The following is a 25,636-nucleotide window of genomic DNA, read 5'->3' on the forward strand; positions in this document are numbered from 1 at the left end:
TCAAAAGCCTTACTAGAAACAGTCCACTCCAAACCAAACAAACCGCCTTTCCTACCTATTCTCAGAACATGAGACCAAACCACAAACTCACACCCACACCCACAAAGGCACCTCCTTCCAAGTTGGTCTGTGACTACCCGGAGTGTCGTCTGACTGGTGGGCCATACTATATTCCCCCGAAAGGGCCTGTCCTGTCTCACATCTGGCCTCCTTGGCCAACTCTGTGAAGTTGTCAGGAGCCAGCGGTGAGCCACTACCTGCTTTCTCAGGAAAGGCCCCTCTGCAGAGCTTTCCTGGCATTTGGCCATCCTCACATCAGTGGGTACCAAGAAAGACTGAATCTGTCCTTGGTAAATCCAAACAAGTGAGCCCACTGGGACTGGGACTGGGACTGGCTCTGGGTGCCTGGCTTCCTGGATCCCAAGTTCAGAGAGTTCCATCACCAAGGAAGTGAGGTGAGGTCACTTCCTTCAGGAACTGAATGAGGTCACTGCCTTGGCAACCACTGTGTCCTAACAGTTGCTTCCAAGGCTCCCATGAGATGGAGGCTGCCCCTCCTTCCTGTGACACTTTCACAAGTTAGAATGGAATATCAACCACAGGCACCAAGGAACAGCTCTCCACACAGGCCTGCTTTGGTCCATCTTGTCTACATTAAGAAGACAGAGGCTCATTCAGACACATCCCTTCATCCTGACCAGGTTGTTTGCCATGGAAGATGACTTCTGCTCTCTCAGGTCCTTCATAGCTGCCTACATCTTCTCCAGGGATCATTTCTGCATGGACCTTTGAGGTTCTCAGCAGGTGGAAGATCCCCCACATTCCTGTATTGTAAGACCCACTCTGTCCCTGCTCTTCTGTAAAGTTAGATTGAGGGAAGAGTGTATGGTTAGGGTTAAGAACCTGTTTGATGTGGCTTAGGAATCACTCTGCTGGATGAAGAATGGTATTGGGAACCTGCGATATTTATAATAATATATAGGTGAAATATATGTATGAAAACAGAAATCCAAGTAAGATTTGAAGGCCAGAAAGGCATTGGGCCCTTGATGGGGATACTTAGCTTTGAATGACTTTCTGCACAGATGTCTCAGATAAATCGATATACAATGGCATAGGACCTTGTACCTTGGATGATTGAATGTAGAAGAGAACATCCAGTCAAAAAGGGATAGTAGGTAGGATTAGGAAGATAGTTGGTAAGTTTTGGAAGAAGAGTGAGTATACAATTTGGACCAAAAGTTCTTTATCAATAGGGTGTCAGTTAGAGAGTGAATGTAAACGTCAGCACACGTGAAGAGTCAGTCACAATGATGAACTGGGGAACATATGTAGGAAAGCAGATATCAATAGAGACATTAGGAAATCAGGCAAAGTATAAAGTGAGTGAGTGGATTAGACATTTTCAACAGGGTTGAGGTTGAATATATCATCTTAGGAAGAAACAAATGTGTAGTCACCAATAGCATTGACATTTGACAGCATTAGGCAACCTGGACAAGGATGTTTTTAGTAATCCATGCTCACTTTGCAATGAGGCTTTGGTGCAATCATAAGTGTGACCTTTGCATTTTGTGTCCAGAATATCACTGTGATAAAATGTATATGTAGATCAGGTGACATGAGTGTTTCTTCCACCATTTCTGGGAGTAATATGTTGAAGACATATAAATTAGCCTTTGGGGGTACAAATAGGTGTACCCTGGGTCTATGAATATAGAGATAATGCATGAATAGACCATACTGTGAATAAATAGTATAACAGGTTCCAATTTAAATAATGGATTGCATTGATATCTGAAAATATACAGGAAATCTAATATTGATACACAACCATTCATTCTAACCAGTTATACATCTAATGGTGATATTGGGGTTATGGTTTACGATGAAGGGGGTGTGAGTTTTGCATCACAAGGTATTATGGAAATGGAAAAGAATGTGTTTGGAAAGAAGTCTCATGAAAAGACCAGTCAAGAAACGTGGAGGAATACATGTGTTCTGAAGCAGGAAGTGATTGAAAGGGAAATAAATGCCTAGAAATTTGTGAACTTGAGGATGAAATACATATCCTATGATGTGCATCAACTGAAGAAATAGTAAAGGACCAGTGTTGAATAAAAATGAACGTCAAAATACACATCATGTCCCATAGGAATCTACTTGCATTCATGTTAAACTGGGTCAGTTACTGTAGAAATATTAGGATTTTAGCACTAGGAAATAAATATGTATTTCAGGTGGATGACTATTTCTGAGAATAATCTTGTGAAAAGTTGATTATAAATCCACATATATGAACATGAATGAATTTAGGGAGTATATAATACGACACATTCATTTCATATTTTGAAAAATCTGGAGAGTGTGTGTATGTGTGTGTATGTATATATATATATATATATATATATATATATATATATATATATATATATATATATATACACACATACAAGAAAAAAAAACCACACACAAACACAGACATTAAAGAGTAGAAATATATATGCCAATCGAAATTCATCATGAAATATTTATCATCCACAGATCCAAAAATATTTATTTTACTGAACATGTATTTATGTATCATGTTGTTCAAGTGGGAAGCTCACCTGGAGGTTGAATTCTCAGTTCCAACAGCGTTTAGGAGGAGTGATCTCTTCTCACAATTTGTATCTTCCAAGTCAGCCACCTCACAAGAATGGACGTGGGATAGGAGGTAGGATTCTATATGTGCATGTACAAATGCATGTTGCTGAATAGGCTACAGAGAAAGGGAGACAGGAATTCACATATTTGTTAACTTTCAAAACACATGGAGAACTATTTCTATTAAATTGGACTAGATTTATGACACCTACCCTTTATAATGCAAAAGGCAAGTCCAACTATACACCAGGCCTCCTCTGAACTGCCTGTATTTCTATTCTGTTTGAGTTATTTTTCTCCATCATATTAGTATTCGTAGTCACAATCTAGTAGGGTATGGGTTAGTGTCAGGGATTCAGTATTTCGAACGGAAAATAGGAAAATGAATCCAATGTGTAGGCCAATATATGCTACAAAAAAATCTTCCCACTCTCATCCAGAACATTGCCTTGACATTACCTTCGCAATAAGTAAGACACAATTTGAGGAGAAGAGTTAGAAATGCTATGAATACATATGTGGAATGGAAAATGCTCAGGAGTTCACAACCTTGGAGGTGGTAGACTAGTTTCCATGAGTAAGGGACAGGGTAAACACTCCACAAACGTGGAGCTCTGCTGGCCTAAAGACTTCCTGAGAAACTGCCTCTGAGGTTGGGCACTTGAAATGTATGTTGTTGTCAGGAGCTTTAGCTTCCTTTGTAGTGAGACCATCAAACCTGGTCTGCATCTATGTGACCTGGAGGACATGGTTTCTGATTTTCCAATGAACATGAGGCAGAAGTGCTGAATTCCCTCTTTGCAGGTAAACTGTGGCCACTGGGGTCTAAGTGTCTCCCTGTGTGGACTGTGAAGCCATTTGGTCATCCTCCACTTTTCGAGGTGTTTCTTGCTGCTGCACTGGGAGTTTGGAATTTGCTTCAGGAAATACAAGGAGCTCAACTGGGACACAGTGCTGGAGGGAGTTCTGTCACGTGTGGTGGGTCAAGGTCCTAGGAGAATGCACCAGCCAGGCTTCTATCCCACAGAGCTTGCCCCCTTGACCATAGCAACCTGATTCTGAACATTGCCCTGAAACCTCTCCATATAACAAGATGCCTTTACATAGAAGGGTCTGCTCACTGCACCATGTCAGTCACAAGCCATTTGGAAGCCAATGGCAGATCCACATGGCCCCACCACAGGTGTTTTATCACACACCTGCACACCACTGCTCTAGGCCCACTACTCAGCAGGCCCCAACTTACTGGCATCTCTGTTTTACACCATTTTCATGAAACCCAGTCAATCAAGGCACTGTCTGGTACACTCATGATCAGCAACAGGACATCCAAAGGTTCTCCAGTGCCACCTGGTCATGGGAATTTCAAAAATGTCATGGTATTTATCTAGCTAGCCATTTTTAAAGGATGAAGTTGGAGGCACTGCGGGTTTCCATTCCTTCAGGAACCATTAAATGGTGAGGAAGCTCATTTCAACGAAAGCTCTGGAGAACTCTCACAAACAAGGCTTCCCAAAGAGTGGCCAAAGGTCACAGGAAGCCAGGCCCATTGAGGTCTACAATGTGAGGTCCACGTGTGTTTGGACTCTCCACGATGGCTGCCAGGTCTTTAAGAATAAACTCATGTGATATCCGGGCTGAGATTCCCAGTGCTCTGTGGAAAGCCAGCCTGGGCCTAGATCTCAGTTTCCAAGGGCGACTCTCATGCGTGGCCTCCTAACATCCCAACACAATTCACGGCAATACTTCTCTGAGGTCAGTTCCAGAACTCAGTCTCCAAGGGGAATCACACCAGAGTTCAAGCCCAGGTGGACCCAGTCATCTCTTCCCACTGCCACACCACAATTCAAACCAAAACACTGCCACATGGCCCTCATCTTCTTCCATATAGACACTCATCATAACCTCTGGCTGGAGGTTTCCATGAGGGGCACAGCCCAAGACAGTGTCCACAATAAGCTCCCTTGCCTCTCATTTGCCTAATGTCAGGGTGGACTGGACACCCTTCCTGTGAACCTGGAGTGATCAAATAGGCCTGCCTTTAATACTGCTCTACTTCTCCAATTGGAGGCCTACTGACTGCTGGGTATAGATTCTTTGTGTGACCTGGAGTCATGAGAAAACCCAAGCACCTATGGGCTAGCCTCTGCATGGCTTTGAAGGACTCATTTGACACAAAGGATCCCTATTCTCACTTGATGGAGGTCAGGAACCTTACAGAGGAAGGCGAGAGACCTCATCCATGATGACTGCTTTTGTGCCAATTTGGCTTTGGATGCACACATGGGATCTTTCTTTGGATCCACCAGGGGCTGACAATCTAAGCCACAGCCTCACACAGGGCCAAGAGGCTGATTCAGACACAACCCTTTGCAAAGCAATTAAGCAAAGAGCCACAGGTGATGCCCATTCATTTCCATTTGAAAACTGTTTTCTTCAGGCTTCACAAAGGGGTGCCCTGAGGCAAAGGCCTTCCTGACATTCAGGGCAACAGAAGGAGAGGTAAGCCAAAGGCCCAAAGCAGGCTTTCTCCAGGGAGACTTTACTGGTCACACTGATATCTGAGTTTTCTGAGATGCTCACCATTCCTTTCAACTATCCAGTACATGGCCATGTCACCGAGCTTGGAGGTGGTACATATCTTGGACACAAAACCATGAGCCTATTCTGGAGAGTGGCCAGAATTCAGGAAGAAAACAGGAACTTAGGAAGATAGTAGGTGTTGCCCATCCATAAGGCAAGCCGCAGTCCATTCATAAATTGGGCAGGATGAATGCTGGGAAGCTTTCTACTAGACAGGACACATCCATTGATGCATTCTCTTTTCTAATGTCTACAACCAGGGACACAGTGGGATACACAAACATAGAAACACTCGCCTTGTCAAAAGCCTTACTAGAAACAGTCCACTCCAAACCAAACAAACCGCCTTTCCTACCTATTCTCAGAACATGAGACCAAACCACAAACTCACACCCACACCCACAAAGGCACCTCCTTCCAAGTTGGTCTGTGACTACCCGGAGTGTCGTCTGACTGGTGGGCCATACTATATTCCCCCGAAAGGGCCTGTCCTGTCTCACATCTGGCCTCCTTGGCCAACTCTGTGAAGTTGTCAGGAGCCAGTGGTGAGGCACTACCTGCTTTCTCAGGAAAGGCCCCTCTGCAGAGCTTTCCTGGGATTTGGCAATCCTCACCTCAGTGGGTACCAAGAAAGACTGACTCTGTCCTTGGTAAATCCAAACAAGTGAGCCCACTGGGACTGGGACTGGGACTGGCTCTGGGTGCCTGGCTTCCTGGATCCCAAGTTCAGAGAGTTCCATCACCAAGGAAGTGAGGTGAGGTCACTTCCTTCAGGAACTGAATGAGGTCACTGCCTTGGCAACCACTGTGTCCTAACAGTTGCTTCCAAGGCTCCCATGAGATGGAGGCTGCCCCTCCTTCCTGTGACACTTTCACAAGTTAGAATGGAATATCAACCATAGGCACCAAGGAACAGCTCTCCACACAGGCCTGCTTTGGTCCATCTTGTCTACATTAAGAAGACAGAGGCTCATTCAGACACATCCCTTCATCCTGACCAGGTTGTTAGCCATGGAAGATGACTTCTGCTCTCTCAGGTCCTTCATAGCTGCCTACATCTTCTCCAGGGATCATTTCTGCATGGACCTTTGAGGTTCTCAGCAGGTGGAAGATCCCCCACATTCCTGTATTGTAAGAACCACTCCGTACCTGCTCTTCTGTAAAGTTAGATTGAGGGAAGAGTGTATGGTTAGGGTTAAGAACCTGTTTGATGTGGCTTAGGAATCACTCTGCTGGATGAAGAATGGTATTGGGAACCTGCGATATTTATAATAATATATAGGTGAAATATATGTATGAAAACAGAAATCCAAGTAAGATTTGAAGGCCAGAAGGGCATTGGGCCCTTGATTGGGATACTTAGCTTTGAATGACTTTCTGCACAGATGTCTCAGATAAATAGATATACAATGGCATAGGACTTTGTACCTTGGATGATTGAATGTAGAAGAGAACATCCAGTCAAAAAGGGATAGTAGGTAGGATTAGGAAGATAGTTGGTAAGTTTTGGAAGAAGAGTGAGTATACAATTTGGACCAAAAGTTCTTTAGCAATAGGGTGTCGGTTAGAGAGTGAATGTAAACGTCAGCACATGTGAAGAGTCAGTCACAATGATGAACTGGGGAACATATGTAGGAAAGCAGATATCAATAGAGACATTAGGAAATCAGGCAAAGTATGAAGTGAGTGAGTGGATTAGACATTTTCAACAGGGTTGAGGTTGAATATATCATCTTAGGAAGAAACAAATGTGTAGTCACCAATAGCATTGACATTTGAGAGCATTAGGCAACCTGGACAAGGATGTTTTTAGTAATCCATGCTCACTTTCCAATGAGGCTTTGGTGCAATCATAAGTGTGACCTTTGCATTTTGTGTCCAGAATATCACTGTGATAAAATGTATATGTAGATCAGGTGACATGAGTGTTTCTTCCACCATTTCTGGGAGTAATATGTTGAAGACATATAAATTAGCCTTTGGGGGTACAAATAGGTGTACCCTGGGTCTATGAATATAGAGATAATGCATGAATAGACCATACTGTGAATAAATAGTATAACAGGTTCCAATTGAAATAATGGATTGCATTGATATCTGAAAATATACAGGAAATCTAATATTGATACACAACCATTCATTCTAACCAGTTATACATCTAATGGTGATATTGGGGTTATGGTTTACGATGAAGGGGGTGTGAGTTTTGCATCACAAGGTATTATGGAAATGGAAAAGAATGTGTTTGGAAAGAAGTCTCATGAAAAGACCAGTCAAGAAACGTGGAGGAATACATGTGTTCTGAAGCAGGAAGTGATTGAAAGGGAAATAAATGCCTAGAAATTTGTGAACTTGAGGATGAAATACATATCCTATGATGTGCATCAACTGAAGAAATAGTAATGTACCAGTGTTGAATAAAAATGAACGTCAAAACACACATCATGTCCCATAGGAATCTACTTGCATTCATGTTAAACTGGGTAAGTTACTGTAGAAATATTAGGATTTCAGCACTAGGAAACAAATATGTATTTCAGGTGGATGACTATTTCTGAGAATAATCTTGTGAAAAGTTGATTATAAATCCACATATATGAACATGAATGAATTTAGGGAGTATATAATATGACACATACATTTCATATTTTGAAAAATCTGGAGAGTGTGTGTATGTGTGTCTGTATATATATATATATATATATATATATATATACATATATATATATATATATATATACACACATACAAGAAAAAAAAAACCACACACAAACACAGACATTAAAGAGTAGAAATATATATGCCAATCGAAATTCATCATGAAATATTTATCATCCACAGATCCAAAAATATTTATTTTACTGAACATGTATTTATGTATCATGTTGTTCAAGTGGGAAGCTCACCTGGAGGTTGAATTCTCAGTTCCAACAGCGTTTAGGAGGAGTGATCTCTTCTCACAATTTGTATCTTCCAAGTCAGCCACCTCACAAGAATGGACGTGGGATAGGAGGTAGGATTCTATATGTGCATGTACAAATGCATGTTGCTGAATAGGCTACAGAGAAAGGGAGACAGGAATTCACATATTTGTTAACTTTCAAAACACATGGAGAACTATTTCTATTAAATTGGACTAGATTTATAACACCTACCCTTTATAATGCAAAAGGCAAGTCCAACTATACACCAGGCCTCCTCTGAACTGCCTGTATTTCTATTCTGTTTGAGTTATTTTTCTCCATCATATTAGTATTCGTAGTCACAATCTAGTAGGGTATGGGTTAGTGTCAGGGATTCAGTATTTCGAACGGAATATAGGAAAATGAATCCAATGTGTAGGCCAATATGTGCTACAAAAAAATCTTCCCACTCTCATCCAGAACATTGCCTTGACATTACCTTCGCAATAAGTAAGAGACAATTTGAGGAGAAGAGTTAGAAATGCTATGAATACATATGTGGAATGGAAAATGCTCAGGAGTTCACAACCTTGGAGGTGGTAGACTAGTTTCCATGAGTAAGGGACAGGGTAAACACTCCACAAACGTGGAGCTCTGCTGGCCTAAAGACTTCCTGAGAAACTGCCTCTGAGGTTGGGCACTTGAAATGTATGTTGTTGTCAGGAGCTTTAGCTTCCTTTGTAGTGAGACCATCAAACCTGGTCTGCATCTATGTGACCTGGAGGACATGGTTTCTGATTTTCCAATGAACATGAGGCAGAAGTGCTGAATTCCCTCTTTGCAGGTAAACTGTGGCCACTGGGGTCTAAGTGTCTCCCTGTGTGGACTGTGAAGCCATTTGGTCATCCTCCACTTTTCGTGGTGTTTCTTGCTGCTGCACTGGGAGTTTGGAATTTGCTTCAGGAAATACAAGGAGCTCAACTGGGACACAGTGCTGGAGGGAGTTCTGTCACGTGTGGTGGGTCAAGGTCCTAGGAGAATGCACCAGCCAGGCTTCTATCCCACAGAGCTTGCCCCCTTGACCATAGCAACCTGATTCTGAACATTGCCCTGAAACCTCTCCATATAACAAGATGCCTTTACATAGAAGGGTCTGCTCACTGCACCATGTCAGTCACAAGCCATTTGGAAGCCAATGGCAGATCCACATGGCCCCACCACAGATGTTTTATCACACACCTGCACACCACTGCTCTAGGCCCACTACTCAGCAGGCCCCAACTTACTGGCATCTCTGTTTTACACCATTTTCATGAAACCCAGTCAATCAAGGCACTGTCTGGTACACTCATGATCAGCAACAGGACATCCAAAGGTTCTCCAGTGCCACCTGGTCATGGGAATTTCAAAAATGTCATGGTATTTATCTAGCTAGCCATTTTTAAAGGATGAAGTTGGAGGCACTGCGGGTTTCCATTCCTTCAGGAACCATTAAATGGTGAGGAAGCTCATTTCAACGAAAGCTCTGGAGAACTCTCACAAACAAGGCTTCCCAAAGAGTGGCCAAAGGTCACAGGAAGCCAGGCCCATTGAGGTCTACAATGTGAGGTCCACGTGTGTTTGGACTCTCCACGATGGCTGCCAGGTCTTTAAGAATAAACTCATGTGATATCCGGGCTGAGATTCCCAGTGCTCTGTGGAAAGCCAGCCTGGGCCTAGATCTCAGTTTCCAAGGGCGACTCTCATGCGTGGCCTCCTAACATCCCGACACAATTCACGGCAATACTTCTCTGAGGTCAGTTCCAGAACTCAGTCTCCAAGGGGAATCACACCAGAGTTCAAGCCCAGGTGGACCCAGTCATCTCTTCCCACTGCCACACCACAATTCAAACCAAAACACTGCCACATGGCCCTCATCTTCTTCCATATAGACACTCATCATAACCTCTGGCTGGAGGTTTCCATGAGGGGCACAGCCCAAGACAGTGTCCACAATAAGCTCCCTTGCCTCTCATTTGCCTAATGTCAGGGTGGACTGGACACCCTTCCTGTGAACCTGGAGTGATCAAATAGGCCTGCCTTTAATACTGCTCTACTTCTCCAATTGGAGGCCTACTGACTGCTGGGTATAGATTCTTTGTGTGACCTGGAGTCATGAGAAAACCCAAGCACCTATGGGCTAGCCTCTGCATGGCTTTGAAGGACTCATTTGACACAAAGGATCCCTATTCTCACTTGATGGAGGTCAGGAACCTTACAGAGGAAGGCGAGAGACCTCATCCATGATGACTGCTTTTGTGCCAATTTGGCTTTGGATGCACACATGGGATCTTTCTTTGGATCCATCAGGTGCTGACAATCTAAGCCACAGCCTCACACAGGGCCAAGAGGCTGATTCAGACACATCCCTTTGCAAAGCAATTAAGCAAAGAGCCACAGGTGATGCCCATTCATTTCCATTTGAAAACTGTTTTCCTCATGCTTTACAAAGGGGTGCCCTGAGGCAAAGGCCTTCCTGACATTCAGGGCCACAGAAAGATAGGTAAGCCAAAGGCCCAAAGCAGGCTTTCTCCAGGGAGACTTTACTGGTCACACTGATATCTGAGTTTTCTGAGATGCTCACCATTCCTTTCAACTATCCAGTACATGGCCATGCCACCGAGCTTGGAGGTGGTACATATCTTGGACACAAAACCATGAGCCTATTCTGGAGAGTGGCCAGAATTCAGGAAGAAAACAGGAACTTAGGAAGATAGTAGGTGTTGCCCATCCATAAGGCAAGCCGCAGTCCATTCATAAATTGGGCAGGATGAATGCTGGGAAGCTTTCTACTAGACAGGACACATCCATTGATGCATTCTCTTTTCTAATGTCTACAACCAGGGACACAGTGGGATACACAAACATAGAAACACTCGCCTTGTCAAAAGCCTTACTAGAAACAGTCCACTCCAAACCAAACAAACCGCCTTTCATACCTATTCTCAGAACATGAGACCAAACCACAAACTCACACCCACACCCACAAAGGCACCTCCTTCCAAGTTGGTCTGTGACTACCCGGAGTGTCGTCTGACTGGTGGGCCATACTATGTTCCCCCGAAAGGGCCTGTCCTGTCTCACATCTGGCCTCCTTGGCCAACTCTGTGAAGTTGTCAGGAGCCAGCGGTGAGCCACTACCTGCTTTCTCAGGAAAGGCCGCTCTGCAGAGCTTTCCTGGCATTTGGCAATCCTCACCTCAGTGGGTACCAAGAAAGACTGACTCTGTCCTTGGTAAATCCAAACAAGTGAGCCCACTGGGACTGGGACTGGGACTGGCTCTGGGTGCCTGGCTTCCTGGATCCCAAGTTCAGAGAGTTTCATCACCAAGGAAGTGAGGTGAGGTCACTTCCTTCAGGAACTGAATGAGGTCACTGCCTTGGCAACCACTGTGTCCTAACAGTTGCTTCCAAGGCTCCCATGAGATGGAGGCTGCCCCTCCTTCCTGTGACACTTTCACAAGTTAGAATGGAATATCAACCACAGGCACCAAGGAACAGCTCGCCACACAGGCCTGCTTTGGTCCATCTTGTCTACATTAAGAAGACAGAGGCTCATTCAGACACATCCCTTCATCCTGACCAGGTTGTTTGCCATGGAAGATGACTTCTGCTCTCTCGGGTCCTTCATAGCTGCCTACATCTTCTCCAGGGATCATTTCTGCATGGACCTTTGAGGTTCTCAGCAGGTGGAAGATCCCCCACATTCCTGTATTGTAAGACCCACTCTGTCCCTGCTCTTCTGTAAAGTTAGATTGAGGGAAGAGTGTATGGTTAGGGTTAAGAACCTGTTTGATGTGGCTTAGGAATCACTCTGCTGGATGAAGAATGGTATTGGGAACCTGCGATATTTATAATAATATATAGGTGAAATATATGTATGAAAACAGAAATCCAAGTAAGATTTGAAGGCCAGAAGGGCATTGGGCCCTTGATGGGGATACTTAGCTTTGAATGACTTTCTGCACAGATGTCTCAGATAAATCGATATACAATGGCATAGGACCTTGTACCTTGGATGATTGAATGTAGAAGAGAACATCCAGTCAAAAAGGGATAGTAGGTAGGATTAGGAAGATAGTTGGTAAGTTTTGGAAGAAGAGTGAGTATACAATTTGGACCAAAAGTTCTTTAGCAATAGGGTGTCAGTTAGAGAGTGAATGTAAACGTCAGCACACGTGAAGAGTCAGTCACAATGATGAACTGGGGAACATATGTAGGAAAGCAGATATCAATAGAGACATTAGGAAATCAGGCAAAGTATAAAGTGAGTGAGTGGATTAGACATTTTCAACAGGGTTGAGGTTGAATATATCATCTTAGGAAGAAACAAATGTGTAGTCACCAATAGCATTGACATTTGACAGCATTAGGCAACCTGGACAAGGATGTTTTTAGTAATCCATGCTCACTTTCCAATGAGGCTTTGGTGCAATCATAAGTGTGACCTTGGCATTTTGTGTCCAGAATATCACTGTGATAAAATGTATATGTAGATCAGGTGACATGAGTGTTTCTTCCACCATTTCTGGGAGTAATATGTTGAAGACATATAAATTAGCCTTTGGGGGTACAAATAGGTGTACCCTGGGTCTATGAATATAGAGATAATGCATGAATAGACCATACTGTGAATAAATAGTATAACAGGTTCCAATTTAAATAATGGATTGCATTGATATCTGAAAATATACAGGAAATCTAATATTGATACACAACCATTCATTCTAACCAGTTATACATCTAATGGTGATATTGGGGTTATGGTTTTCGATGAAGGGTGTGTGAGTTTTGCATCACAAGGTATTATGGAAATGGAAAAGAATGTGTTTGGAAAGAAGTCTCATGAAAAGACCAGTCAAGAAACGTGGAGGAATACATGTGTTCTGAAGCAGGAAGTGATTGAAAGGGAAATAAATGCCTAGAAATTTGTGAACTTGAGGATGAAATACATATCCTATGATGTGCATCAACTGAAGAAATAGTAATGTACCAGTGTTGAATAAAAATGAACGTCAAAACACACATCATGTCCCATAGGAATCTACTTGCATTCATGTTAAACTGGGTCAGTTACTGTAGAAATATTAGGATTTCAGCACTAGGAAACAAATATGTATTTCAGGTGGATGACTATTTCTGAGAATAATCTTGTGAAAAGTTGATTATAAATCCACATATATGAACATGAATGAATTTAGGGAGTATAAAATATGACACATACATTTCATATTTTGAAAAATCTGGAGAGTGTGTGTATGTGTGTGTGTGTGTATATATATATATATATATATATATATATATATATATATATATATATATATACACACATACAAGAAAAAAAAAACCACACACAAACACAGACATTAAAGAGTAGAAATATATATGCCAATCGAAATTCATCATGAAATATTTATCATCCACAGATCCAAAAATATTTATTTTACTGAACATGTATTTATGTATCATGTTGTTCAAGTGGGAAGCTCACCTGGAGGTTGAATTCTCAGTTCCAACAGCGTTTAGGAGGAGTGATCTCTTCTCACAATTTGTATCTGCCAAGTCAGCCACCTCACAAGAATGGACGTGGGATAGGAGGTAGGATTCTATATGTGCATGTACAAATGCATGTTGCTGAATAGGCTACAGAGAAAGGGAGACAGGAATTCACATATTTGTTAACTTTCAAAACACATGGAGAACTATTTCTATTAAATTGGACTAGATTTATAACACCTACACTTTGTAATGCAAAAGGCAAGTCCAACTATACACCAGGCCTCCTCTGAACTGCCTGTATTTCTATTCTGTTTGAGTTATTTTTCTCCATCATATTAGTATTCGTAGTCACAATCTAGTCGGGTATGGGTTAGTGTCAGGGATTCAGTATTTCGAACGGAAAATAGGAAAATGAATCCAATGTGTAGGCCAATATGTGCTACAAAAAAATCTTCCCACTCTCATCCAGAACATTGCCTTGACATTACCTTCGCAATAAGTAAGACACAATTTGAGGAGAAGAGTTAGAAATGGTATGCATACATATGTGGAATGGAAAATGCTCAGGAGTTCACAACCTTGGAGGTGGTAGACTAGTTTCCATGAGTAAGGGACAGGGTAAACACTCCACAAACGTGGAGCTCTGCTGGCCTAAAGACTTCCTGAGAAACTGCCTCTGAGGTTGGGCACTTGAAATGTATGTTGTTGTCAGGAGCTTTAGCTTCCTTTGTAGTGAGACCATCAAACCTGGTCTGCATCTATGTGACCTGGAGGACATGGTTTCTGATTTTCCAATGAACATGAGGCAGAAGTGCTGAATTCCCTCTTTGCAGGTAAACTGTGGCCACTGGGGTCTAAGTGTCTCCCTGTGTGGATTGTGAAGCCATTTGGTCATCCTCCACTTTTCGTGGTGTTTCTTGCTGCTGCACTGGGAGTTTGGAATTTGCTTCAGGAAATACAAGGAGCTCAACTGGGACACAGTGCTGGAGGGAGTTCTGTCACGTGTGGTGGGTCAAGGTCCTAGGAGAATGCACCAGCCAGGCTTCTATCCCACAGAGCTTGCCCCCTTGACCATAGCAACCTGATTCTGAACATTGCCCTGAAACCTCTCCATATAACAAGATGCCTTTACATAGAAGGGTCTGCTCACTGCACCATGTCAGTCACAAGCCATTTGGAAGCCAATGGCAGATCCACATGGCCCCACCACAGATGTTTTATCACACACCTGCACACCACTGCTCTAGGCCCACTACTCAGCAGGCCCCAACTTACTGGCATCTCTGTTTTACACCATTTTCATGAAACCCAGTCAATCAAGGCACTGTCTGGTACACTCATGATCAGCAACAGGACATCCAAAGGTTCTCCAGTGCCACCTGGTCATGGGAATTTCAAAAATATCATGGTATTTATCTAGCTAGCCATTTTTAAAGGATGAAGTTGGAGGCACTGCGGGTTTCCATTCCTTCAGGAACCATTAAATGTTGAGGAAGCTCATTTCAACGAAAGCTCTGGAGAACTCTCACAAACAAGGCTTCCAAAAGAGTGGCCGAAGGTCACAGGAAGCCAGGCCCATTGAGGTCTACAATGTGAGGTCCACGTGTGTTTGGACTCTCCACGATGGCTGCCAGGTCTTTAAGAATAAACTCATGTGATATCCGGGCTGAGATTCCCAGTGCTCTGTGGAAAGCCAGCCTGGGCCTAGATCTCAGTTTCCAAGGGCGACTCTCATGCGTGGCCTCCTAACATCCCGACACAATTCACGGCAATACTTCTCTGAGGTCAGTTCCAGAACTCAGTCTCCAAGGGGAATCACACCAGAGTTCAAGCCCAGGTGGACCCAGTCATCTCTTCCCACTGCCACACCACTATTCAAACCAAAACACTGCCACATGGCCCTCATCTTCTTCCATATAGACACTCATCATAACCTCTGGCTGGAGGTTTCCATGAGGGGCACAGCCCAAGACAGTGTCCACAATAAGCTCCCTTGCCTCTCATTTGCCTAATGTCAGGGTGGACTGGACACCCTTCCTGTGAACCTGGAGTGATCAAATAGGCCTGCCTTTAATACTGCTCTACTTCTCCAATTGGAGGCCTACTGACTGCTGGGTATAGATTCTTTGTGTGACCTGGAGTCATGAGAAAACCCAAGCACCTATGGGCTAGCCTCTGCATGGCTTTGAAGGACTCATTTTAAACAAAGGATCCCTATTCTCACTTGATGGAGGAGAGGAACCTTACAGAGGAAGGCGAGAGACCTCATCCATGATGACTGCTTTTGTGCCAATTTGGCTTTGGATGCACACATGGGATCTTTCTTTGGATCCACCAGGGGCTGACAATCTAAGCCACAGCCTCACACAGGGCCAAGAGGCTGATTCAGACACATCCCTTTGCAAAGCAATTAAGCAAAGAGCCACAGGTGATGCCCATTCATTTCCATTTGAAAACTGTTTTCCTCATGCTTCACAAAGGGGTGCCCTGAGGCAAAGGCCTTCCTGACATTCAGGGCCACAGAAAGATAGGTAAGCCAAAGGCCCAAAGCAGGCTTTCTCCAGGGAGACTTTACTGGTCACACTGATATCTGAGTTTTCTGAGATGCTCACCATTCCTTTCAACTATCCAGTACATGGCCATGCCACCGAGCTTGGAGGTGGTACATATCTTGGACACAAAACCATGAGCCTATTCTGGAGAGTGGCCAGAATTCAGGAAGAAAACAGGAACTTAGGAAGATAGTAGGTGTTGCCCATCCATAAGGCAAGCCGCAGTCCATTCATAAATTGGGCAGGATGAATGCTGGGAAGCTTTCTACTAGACAGGACACATCCATTGATGCATTCTCTTTTCTAATGTCTACAACCAGGGACACAGTGGGATACACAAACATAGAAACACTCGCCTTGTCAAAAGCCTTACTAGAAACAGTCCACTCCAAACCAAACAAACCGCCTTTCCTACCTATTCTCAGAACATGAGACCAAACCACAAACTCACACCCACACCCACAAAGGCACCTCCTTCCAAGTTGGTCTGTGACTACCCGGAGTGTCGTCTGACTGGTGGGCCATACTATGTTCCCCCGAAAGGGCCTGTCCTGTCTCACATCTGGCCTCCTTGGCCAACTCTGTGAAGTTGTCAGGAGCCAGCGGTGAGCCACTACCTGCTTTCTCAGGAAAGGCCCCTCTGCAGAGCTTTCCTGGCATTTGGCCATCCTCACATCAGTGGGTACCAAGAAAGACTGACTCTGTCCTTGGTAAATCCAAACAACTGAGCCCACTGGGACTGGGACTGGGACTGGCTCTGGGTGCCTGGATTCCTGGATCCCAAGTTCAGAGAGTTCCATCACCAAGGAAGTGAGGTGAGGTCACTTCCTTCAGGAACTGAATGAGGTCACTGCCTTGGCAACCACTGTGTCCTAACAGTTGCTTCCAAGGCTCCCATGAGATGGAGGCTGCCCCTCCTTCCTGTGACACTTTCACAAGTTAGAATGGAATATCAACCACAGGCACCAAGGAACAGCTCTCCACACAGGCCTGCTTTGGTCCATCTTGTCTACATTAAGAAGAGAGAGGCTCATTCAGACACATCCCTTCATCCTGACCAGATTGTTTGCCATGGAAGATGACTTCTGCTCTCTCAGGTCCTTCATAGCTGCCTACATCTTCTCCAGGTATCATTTCTGCATGGACCTTTGAGGTTCTCAGCAGGTGGAAGATCCCCCACATTCCTGTATTGTAAGACCCACTCTGTCCCTGCTCTTCTGTAAAGTTAGATTGAGGGAAGAGTGTATGGTTAGGGTTAAGAACCTGTTTGATGTGGCTTAGGAATCACTCTGCTGGATGAAGAATGGTATTGGGAACCTGTGATATTTATAATAATATATAGGTGAAATATATGTATGAAAACAGAAATCCAAGTAAGATTTGAAGGCCAGAAGGGCATTGGGCCCTTGATGGGGATACTTAGCTTTGAATGACTTTCTGCACAGATGTCTCAGATAAATCGATATACAATGGCATAGGACCTTGTACCTTGGATGATTGAATGTAGAAGAGAACATCCAGTCAAAAAGGGATAGTAGGTAGGATTAGGAAGATAGTTGGTAAGTTTTGGAAGAAGAGTGAGTATACAATTTGGACCAAAAGTTCTTTAGCAATAGGGTGTCAGTTAGAGAGTGAATGTAAACGTCAGCACACGTGAAGAGTCAGTCACAATGATGAACTGGGGAACATATGTAGGAAAGCAGATATCAATAGAGACATTAGGAAATCAGGCAAAGTATAAAGTGAGTGAGTGGATTAGACATTTTCAACAGGGTTGAGGTTGAATATATCATCTTAGGAAGAAACAAATGTGTAGTCACCAATAGCATTGACATTTGACAGCATTAGGCAACCTGGACAAGGATGTTTTTAGTAATCCATGCTCACTTTCCAATGAGGCTTTGGTGCAATCATAAGTGTGACCTTGGCATTTTGTGTCCAGAATATCACTGTGATAAAATGTATATGTAGATCAGGTGACATGAGTGTTTCTTCCACCATTTCTGGGAGTAATATGTTGAAGACATATAAATTAGCCTTTGGGGGTACAAATAGGTGTACCCTGGGTCTATGAATATAGAGATAATGCATGAATAGACCATACTGTGAATAAATAGTATAACAGGTTCCAATTTAAATAATGGATTGCATTGATATCTGAAAATATACAGGAAATCTAATATTGATACACAACCATTCATTCTAACCAGTTATACATCTAATGGTGATATTGGGGTTATGGTTTTCGATGAAGGGTGTGTGAGTTTTGCATCACAAGGTATTATGGAAATGGAAAAGAATGTGTTTGGAAAGAAGTCTCATGAAAAGACCAGTCAAGAAACGTGGAGGAATACATGTGTTCTGAAGCAGGAAGTGATTGAAAGGGAAATAAATGCCTAGAAATTTGTGAACTTGAGGATGAAATACATATCCTATGATGTGCATCAACTGAAGAAATAGTAATGTACCAGTGTTGAATAAAAATGAACGTCAAAACACACATCATGTCCCATAGGAATCTACTTGCATTCATGTTAAACTGGGTCAGTTACTGTAGAAATATTAGGATTTCAGCACTAGGAAACAAATATGTATTTCAGGTGGATGACTATTTCTGAGAATAATCTTGTGAAAAGTTGATTATAAATCCACATATATGAACATGAATGAATTTAGGGAGTATAAAATATGACACATACATTTCATATTTTGAAAAATCTGGAGAGTGTGTGTATGTGTGTGTGTGTGTATATATATATATATATATATATATATATATATATATATATATATATATATATACACACATACAAGAAAAAAAAACCACACACAAACACAGACATTAAAGAGTAGAAATATATATGCCAATCGAAATTCATCATGAAATATTTATCATCCACAGATCCAAAAATATTTATTTTACTGAACATGTATTTATGTATCATGTTGTTCAAGTGGGAAGCTCACCTGGAGGTTGAATTTTCAGTTCCAACAGCATTTAGGAGGAGTGATCTCTTCTCACAATTTGTATCTGCCAAGTCAGCCACCTCACAAGAATGGACGTGGGATAGGAGGTAGGATTCTATATGTGCATGTAAAAATGCATGTTGCTGAATAGGCTACAGAGAAAGGGAGACAGGAATTCACATATTTGTTAACTTTCAAAACACATGGAGAACTATTTCTATTAAATTGGACTAGATTTATAACACCTACCCTTTATAATGCAAAAGGCAAGTCCAACTATACACCAGGCCTCCTCTGAACTGCCTGTATTTCTATTCTGTTTGAGTTATTTTTCTCCATCATATTAGTATTCGTAGTCACAATCTAGTAGGGTATGGGTTAGTGTCAGGGATTCAGTATTTCGAACGGAAAATAGGAAAATGAATCCAATGTGTAGGCCAATATGTGCTACAAAAAAATCTTCCCACTCTCATCCAGAACATTGCCTTGACATTACCTTCGCAATAAGTAAGACACAATTTGAGGAGAAGAGTTAGAAATGCTATGAATACATATGTGGAATGGAAAATGCTCAGGAGTTCACAACCTTGGAGGTGGTAGACTAGTTTCCATGAGTAAGGGACAGGGTAAACACTCCACAAACGTGGAGCTCTGCTGGCCTAAAGACTTCCTGAGATACTGCCTCTGAGGTTGGGCACTTGAAATGTATGTTGTTGTCAGGAGCTTTAGCTTCCTTTGTAGTGAGACCATCAAACCTGGTCTGCATCTATGTGACCTGGAGGACATGGTTTCTGATTTTCCAATGAACATGAGGCAGAAGTGCTGAATTCCCTCTTTGCAGGTAAACTGTGGCCACTGGGGTCTAAGTGTCTCCCTGTGTGGACTGTGAAGCCATTTGGTCATCCTCCACTTTTTGTGGTGTTTCTTGCTGCTGCACTGAGAGTTTGGAATTTGCTTCAGGAAATACAAGGAGCTCAACTGGGACACAGTGCTGGAGGGAGTTCTGTCACGTGTGGTGGGTCAAGGTCCTAGGAGAATGCACCAGCCAGGCTTTTATCCCACAGAGCTTGCCCCCTTGACCATAGCAACCTGATTCTGAACATTGCCCTGAAACCTCTCCATATAACAAGATGCCTTTACATAGAAGGGTCTGCTCACTGCACCATGTCAGTCACAAGCCATTTGGAAGCCAATGGCAGATCCACATGGCCCCACCACAGATGTTTTATCACACACCTGCACACCACTGCTCTAGGCCCACTACTCAGCAGGCCCCAACTTACTGGCATCTCTGTTTTACACCATTTTCATGAAACCCAGTCAATCAAGGCACTGTCTGGTACACTCATGATCAGCAACAGGACATCCAAAGGTTCTCCAGTGCCACCTGGTCATGGGAATTTCAAAAATATCATGGTATTTATCTAGCTAGCCATTTTTAAAGGATGAAGTTGGAGGCACTGCGGGTTTCCATTCCTTCAGGAACCATTAAATGGCGAGGAAGCTCATTTCAACGAAAGCTCTGGAGAACTCTCACAAACAAGGCTTCCCAAAGAGTGGCCAAAGGTCACAGGAAGCCAGGCCCATTGAGGTCTACAATGTGAGGTCCACGTGTGTTTGGACTCTCCACGATGGCTGCCAGGTCTTTAAGAATAAACTCATGTGATATCCGGGCTGAGATTCCCAGTGCTCTGTGGAAAGCCAGCCTGGGCCTAGATCTCAGTTTCCAAGGGCGACTCTCATGCGTGGCCTCCTAACATCCCGACACAATTCACGGCAATACTTCTCTGAGGTCAGTTCCAGAACTCAGTCTCCAAGGGGAATCACACCAGAGTTCAAGCCCAGGTGGACCCAGTCATCTCTTCCCACTGCCACACCACAATTCAAACCAAAACACTGCCACATGGCCCTCATCTTCTTCCATATAGACACTCATCATAACCTCTGGCTGGAGGTTTCCATGAGGGGCACAGCCCAAGACAGTGTCCACAATAAGCTCCCTTGCCTCTCATTTGCCTAATGTCAGGGTGGACTGGACACCCTTCCTGTGAACCTGGAGTGATCAAATAGGCCTGCCTTTAATACTGCTCTACTTCTCCAATTGGAGGCCTACTGACTGCTGGGTATAGATTCTTTGTGTGACCTGGAGTCATGAGAAAACCCAAGCACCTATGGGCTAGCCTCTGCATGGCTTTGAAGGACTCATTTGACACAAAGGATCCCTATTCTCACTTGATGGAGGTCAGGAACCTTACAGAGGAAGGCGAGAGACCTCATCCATGATGACTGCTTTTGTGCCAATTTGGCTTTGGATGCACACATGGGATCTTTCTTTGGATCCATCAGGTGCTGACAATCTAAGCCACAGCCTCACACAGGGCCAAGAGGCTGATTCAGACACATCCCTTTGCAAAGCAATTAAGCAAAGAGCCACAGGTGATGCCCATTCATTTCCATTTGAAAACTGTTTTCCTCATGCTTTACAAAGGGGTGCCCTGAGGCAAAGGCCTTCCTGACATTCAGGGCCACAGAAAGATAGGTAAGCCAAAGGCCCAAAGCAGGCTTTCTCCAGGGAGACTTTACTGGTCACACTGATATCTGAGTTTTCTGAGATGCTCACCATTCCTTTCAACTATCCAGTACATGGCCATGCCACCGAGCTTGGAGGTGGTACATATCTTGGACACAAAACCATGAGCCTATTCTGGAGAGTGGCCAGAATTCAGGAAGAAAACAGGAACTTAGGAAGATAGTAGGTGTTGCCCATCCATAAGGCAAGCCGCAGTCCATTCATAAATTGGGCAGGATGAATGCTGGGAAGCTTTCTACTAGACAGGACACATCCATTGATGCATTCTCTTTTCTAATGTCTACAACCAGGGACACAGTGGGATACACAAACATAGAAACACTCGCCTTGTCAAAAGCCTTACTAGAAACAGTCCACTCCAAACCAAACAAACCGCCTTTCATACCTATTCTCAGAACATGAGACCAAACCACAAACTCACACCCACACCCACAAAGGCACCTCCTTCCAAGTTGGTCTGTGACTACCGGGAGTGTCGTCTGACTGGTGGGCCATACTATGTTCCCCCGAAAGGGCCTGTCCTGTCTCACATCTGGCCTCCTTGGCCAACTCTGTGAAGTTGTCAGGAGCCAGCGGTGAGCCACTACCTGCTTTCTCAGGAAAGGCCGCTCTGCAGAGCTTTCCTGGCATTTGGCCATCCTCACATCAGTGGGTACCAATAAAGACTGAATCTGTCCTTGGTAAATCCAAACAAGTGAGCCCACTGGGACTGGGACTGGGACTGGCTCTGGGTGCCTGGCTTCCTGGATCCCAAGTTCAGAGAGTTCCATCACCAAGGAAGTGAGGTGAGGTCACTTCCTTCAGGAACTGAATGAGGTCACTGCCTTGGCAACCACTGTGTCCTAACAGTTGCTTCCAAGGCTCCCATGAGATGGAGGCTGCCCCTCCTTCCTGTGACACTTTCACAAGTTAGAATGGAATATCAACCACAGGCACCAAGGAACAGCTCTCCACACAGGCCTGCTTTGGTCCATCTTGTCTACATTAAGAAGACAGAGGCTCATTCAGACACATCCCTTCATCCTGACCAGGTTGTTTGCCATGGAAGATGACTTCTGCTCTCTCAGGTCCTTCATAGCTGCCTACATCTTCTCCAGGGATCATTTCTGCATGGACCTTTGAGGTTCTCAGCAGGTGGAAGATCCCCCACATTCCTGTATTGTAAGACCCACTCTGTCCCTGCTCTTCTGTAAAGTTAGATTGAGGGAAGAGTGTATGGTTAGGGTTAAGAACCTGTTTGATGTGGCTTAGGAATCACTCTGCTGGATGAAGAATGGTATTGGGAACCTGCGATATTTATAATAATATATAGGTGAAATATATGTATGAAAACAGAAATCCAAGTAAGATTTGAAGGCCAGAAAGGCATTGGGCCCTTGATGGGGATACTTAGCTTTGAATGACTTTCTGCACAGATGTCTCAGATAAATCGATATACAATGGCATAGGACCTTGTACCTTGGATGATTGAATGTAGAAGAGAACATCCAGTCAAAAAGGGATAGTAGGTAGGATTAGGAAGATAGTTGGTAAGTTTTGGAAGAAGAGTGAGTATACAATTTGGACCAAAAGTTCTTTATCAATAGGGTGTCAATTAGAGAGTGAATGTAAACGTCAGCACACGTGAAGAGTCAGTCACAATGATGAACTGGGGAACATATGTAGGAAAGCAGATATCAATAGAGACATTAGGAAATCAGGCAAAGTATAAAGTGAGTGAGTGGATTAGACATTTTCAACAGGGTTGAGGTTGAATATATCATCTTAGGAAGAAACAAATGTGTAGTCACCAATAGCATTGACATTTGACAGCATTAGGCAACCTGGACAAGGATGTTTTTAGTAATCCATGCTCACTTTGCAATGAGGCTTTGGTGCAATCATAAGTGTGACCTTTGCATTTTGTGTCCAGAATATCACTGTGATAAAATGTATATGTAGATCAGGGGACATGAGTGTTTCTTCCACCATTTCTGGGAGTAATATGTTGAAGACATATAAATTAGCCTTTGGGGGTACAAATAGGTGTACCCTGGGTCTATGAATATAGAGATAATGCAAGAATAGACCATACTGGGAATAAATAGTATAACAGGTTCCAATTTAAATAATGGATTGCATTGATATCTGAAAATATACAGGAAATCTAATATTGATACACAACCATTCATTCTAACCAGTTATACATCTAATGGTGATATTGGGGTTATGGTTTACGATGAAGGGTGTGTGAGTTTTGCATCACAAGGTATTATGGAAATGGAAAAGAATGTGTTTGGAAAGAAGTCTCATGAAAAGACCAGTCAAGAAACGTGGAGGAATACATGTGTTCTGAAGCAGGAAGTGATTGAAAGGGAAATAAATGCCTAGAAATTTGTGAACTTGAGGATGAAATACATATCCTATGATGTGCATCAACTGAAGAAATAGTAAAGGACCAGTGTTGAATAAAAATGAACGTCAAAATACACATCATGTCCCATAGGAATCTACTTGCATTCATGTTAAACTGGGTCAGTTACTGTAGAAATATTAGGATTTTAGCACTAGGAAATAAATATGTATTTCAGGTGGATGACTATTTCTGAGAATAATCTTGTGAAAAGTTGATTATAAATCCACATATATGAACATGAATGAATTTAGGGAGTATATAATACGACACATTCATTTCATATTTTGAAAAATCTGGAGAGTGTGTGTATGTGTGTGTATGTATATATATATATATATATATATATATATATATATATATATATATATATATATACACATACAAGAAAAAAAAACCACACACAAACACAGACATTAAAGAGTAGAAATATATATGCCAATCGAAATTCATCATGAAATATTTATCATCCACAGATCCAAAAATATTTATTTTACTGAACATGTATTTATGTATCATGTTGTTCAAGTGGGAAGCTCACCTGGAGGTTGAATTCTCAGTTCCAACAGCGTTTAGGAGGAGTGATCTCTTCTCACAATTTGTATCTTCCAAGTCAGCCACCTCACAAGAATGGACGTGGGATAGGAGGTAGGATTCTATATGTGCATGTACAAATGCATGTTGCTGAATAGGCTACAGAGAAAGGGAGACAGGAATTCACATATTTGTTAACTTTCAAAACACATGGAGAACTATTTCTATTAAATTGGACTAGATTTATGACACCTACCCTTTATAATGCAAAAGGCAAGTCCAACTATACACCAGGCCTCCTCTGAACTGCCTGTATTTCTATTCTGTTTGAGTTATTTTTCTCCATCATATTAGTATTCGTAGTCACAATCTAGTAGGGTATGGGTTAGTGTCAGGGATTCAGTATTTCGAACGGAAAATAGGAAAATGAATCCAATGTGTAGGCCAATATATGCTACAAAAAAATCTTCCCACTCTCATCCAGAACATTGCCTTGACATTACCTTCGCAATAAGTAAGACACAATTTGAGGAGAAGAGTTAGAAATGCTATGAATACATATGTGGAATGGAAAATGCTCAGGAGTTCACAACCTTGGAGGTGGTAGACTAGTTTCCATGAGTAAGGGACAGGGTAAACACTCCACAAACGTGGAGCTCTGCTGGCCTAAAGACTTCCTGAGAAACTGCCTCTGAGGTTGGGCACTTGAAATGTATGTTGTTGTCAGGAGCTTTAGCTTCCTTTGTAGTGAGACCATCAAACCTGGTCTGCATCTATGTGACCTGGAGGACATGGTTTCTGATTTTCCAATGAACATGAGGCAGAAGTGCTGAATTCCCTCTTTGCAGGTAAACTGTGGCCACTGGGGTCTAAGTGTCTCCCTGTGTGGACTGTGAAGCCATTTGGTCATCCTCCACTTTTCGAGGTGTTTC

This window comes from Spermophilus citellus, assembly GCF_964194105.1.
Source record: "Spermophilus citellus genome assembly, chromosome: 12".
Taxonomy (NCBI): Eukaryota; Metazoa; Chordata; class Mammalia; order Rodentia; family Sciuridae; genus Spermophilus; species Spermophilus citellus.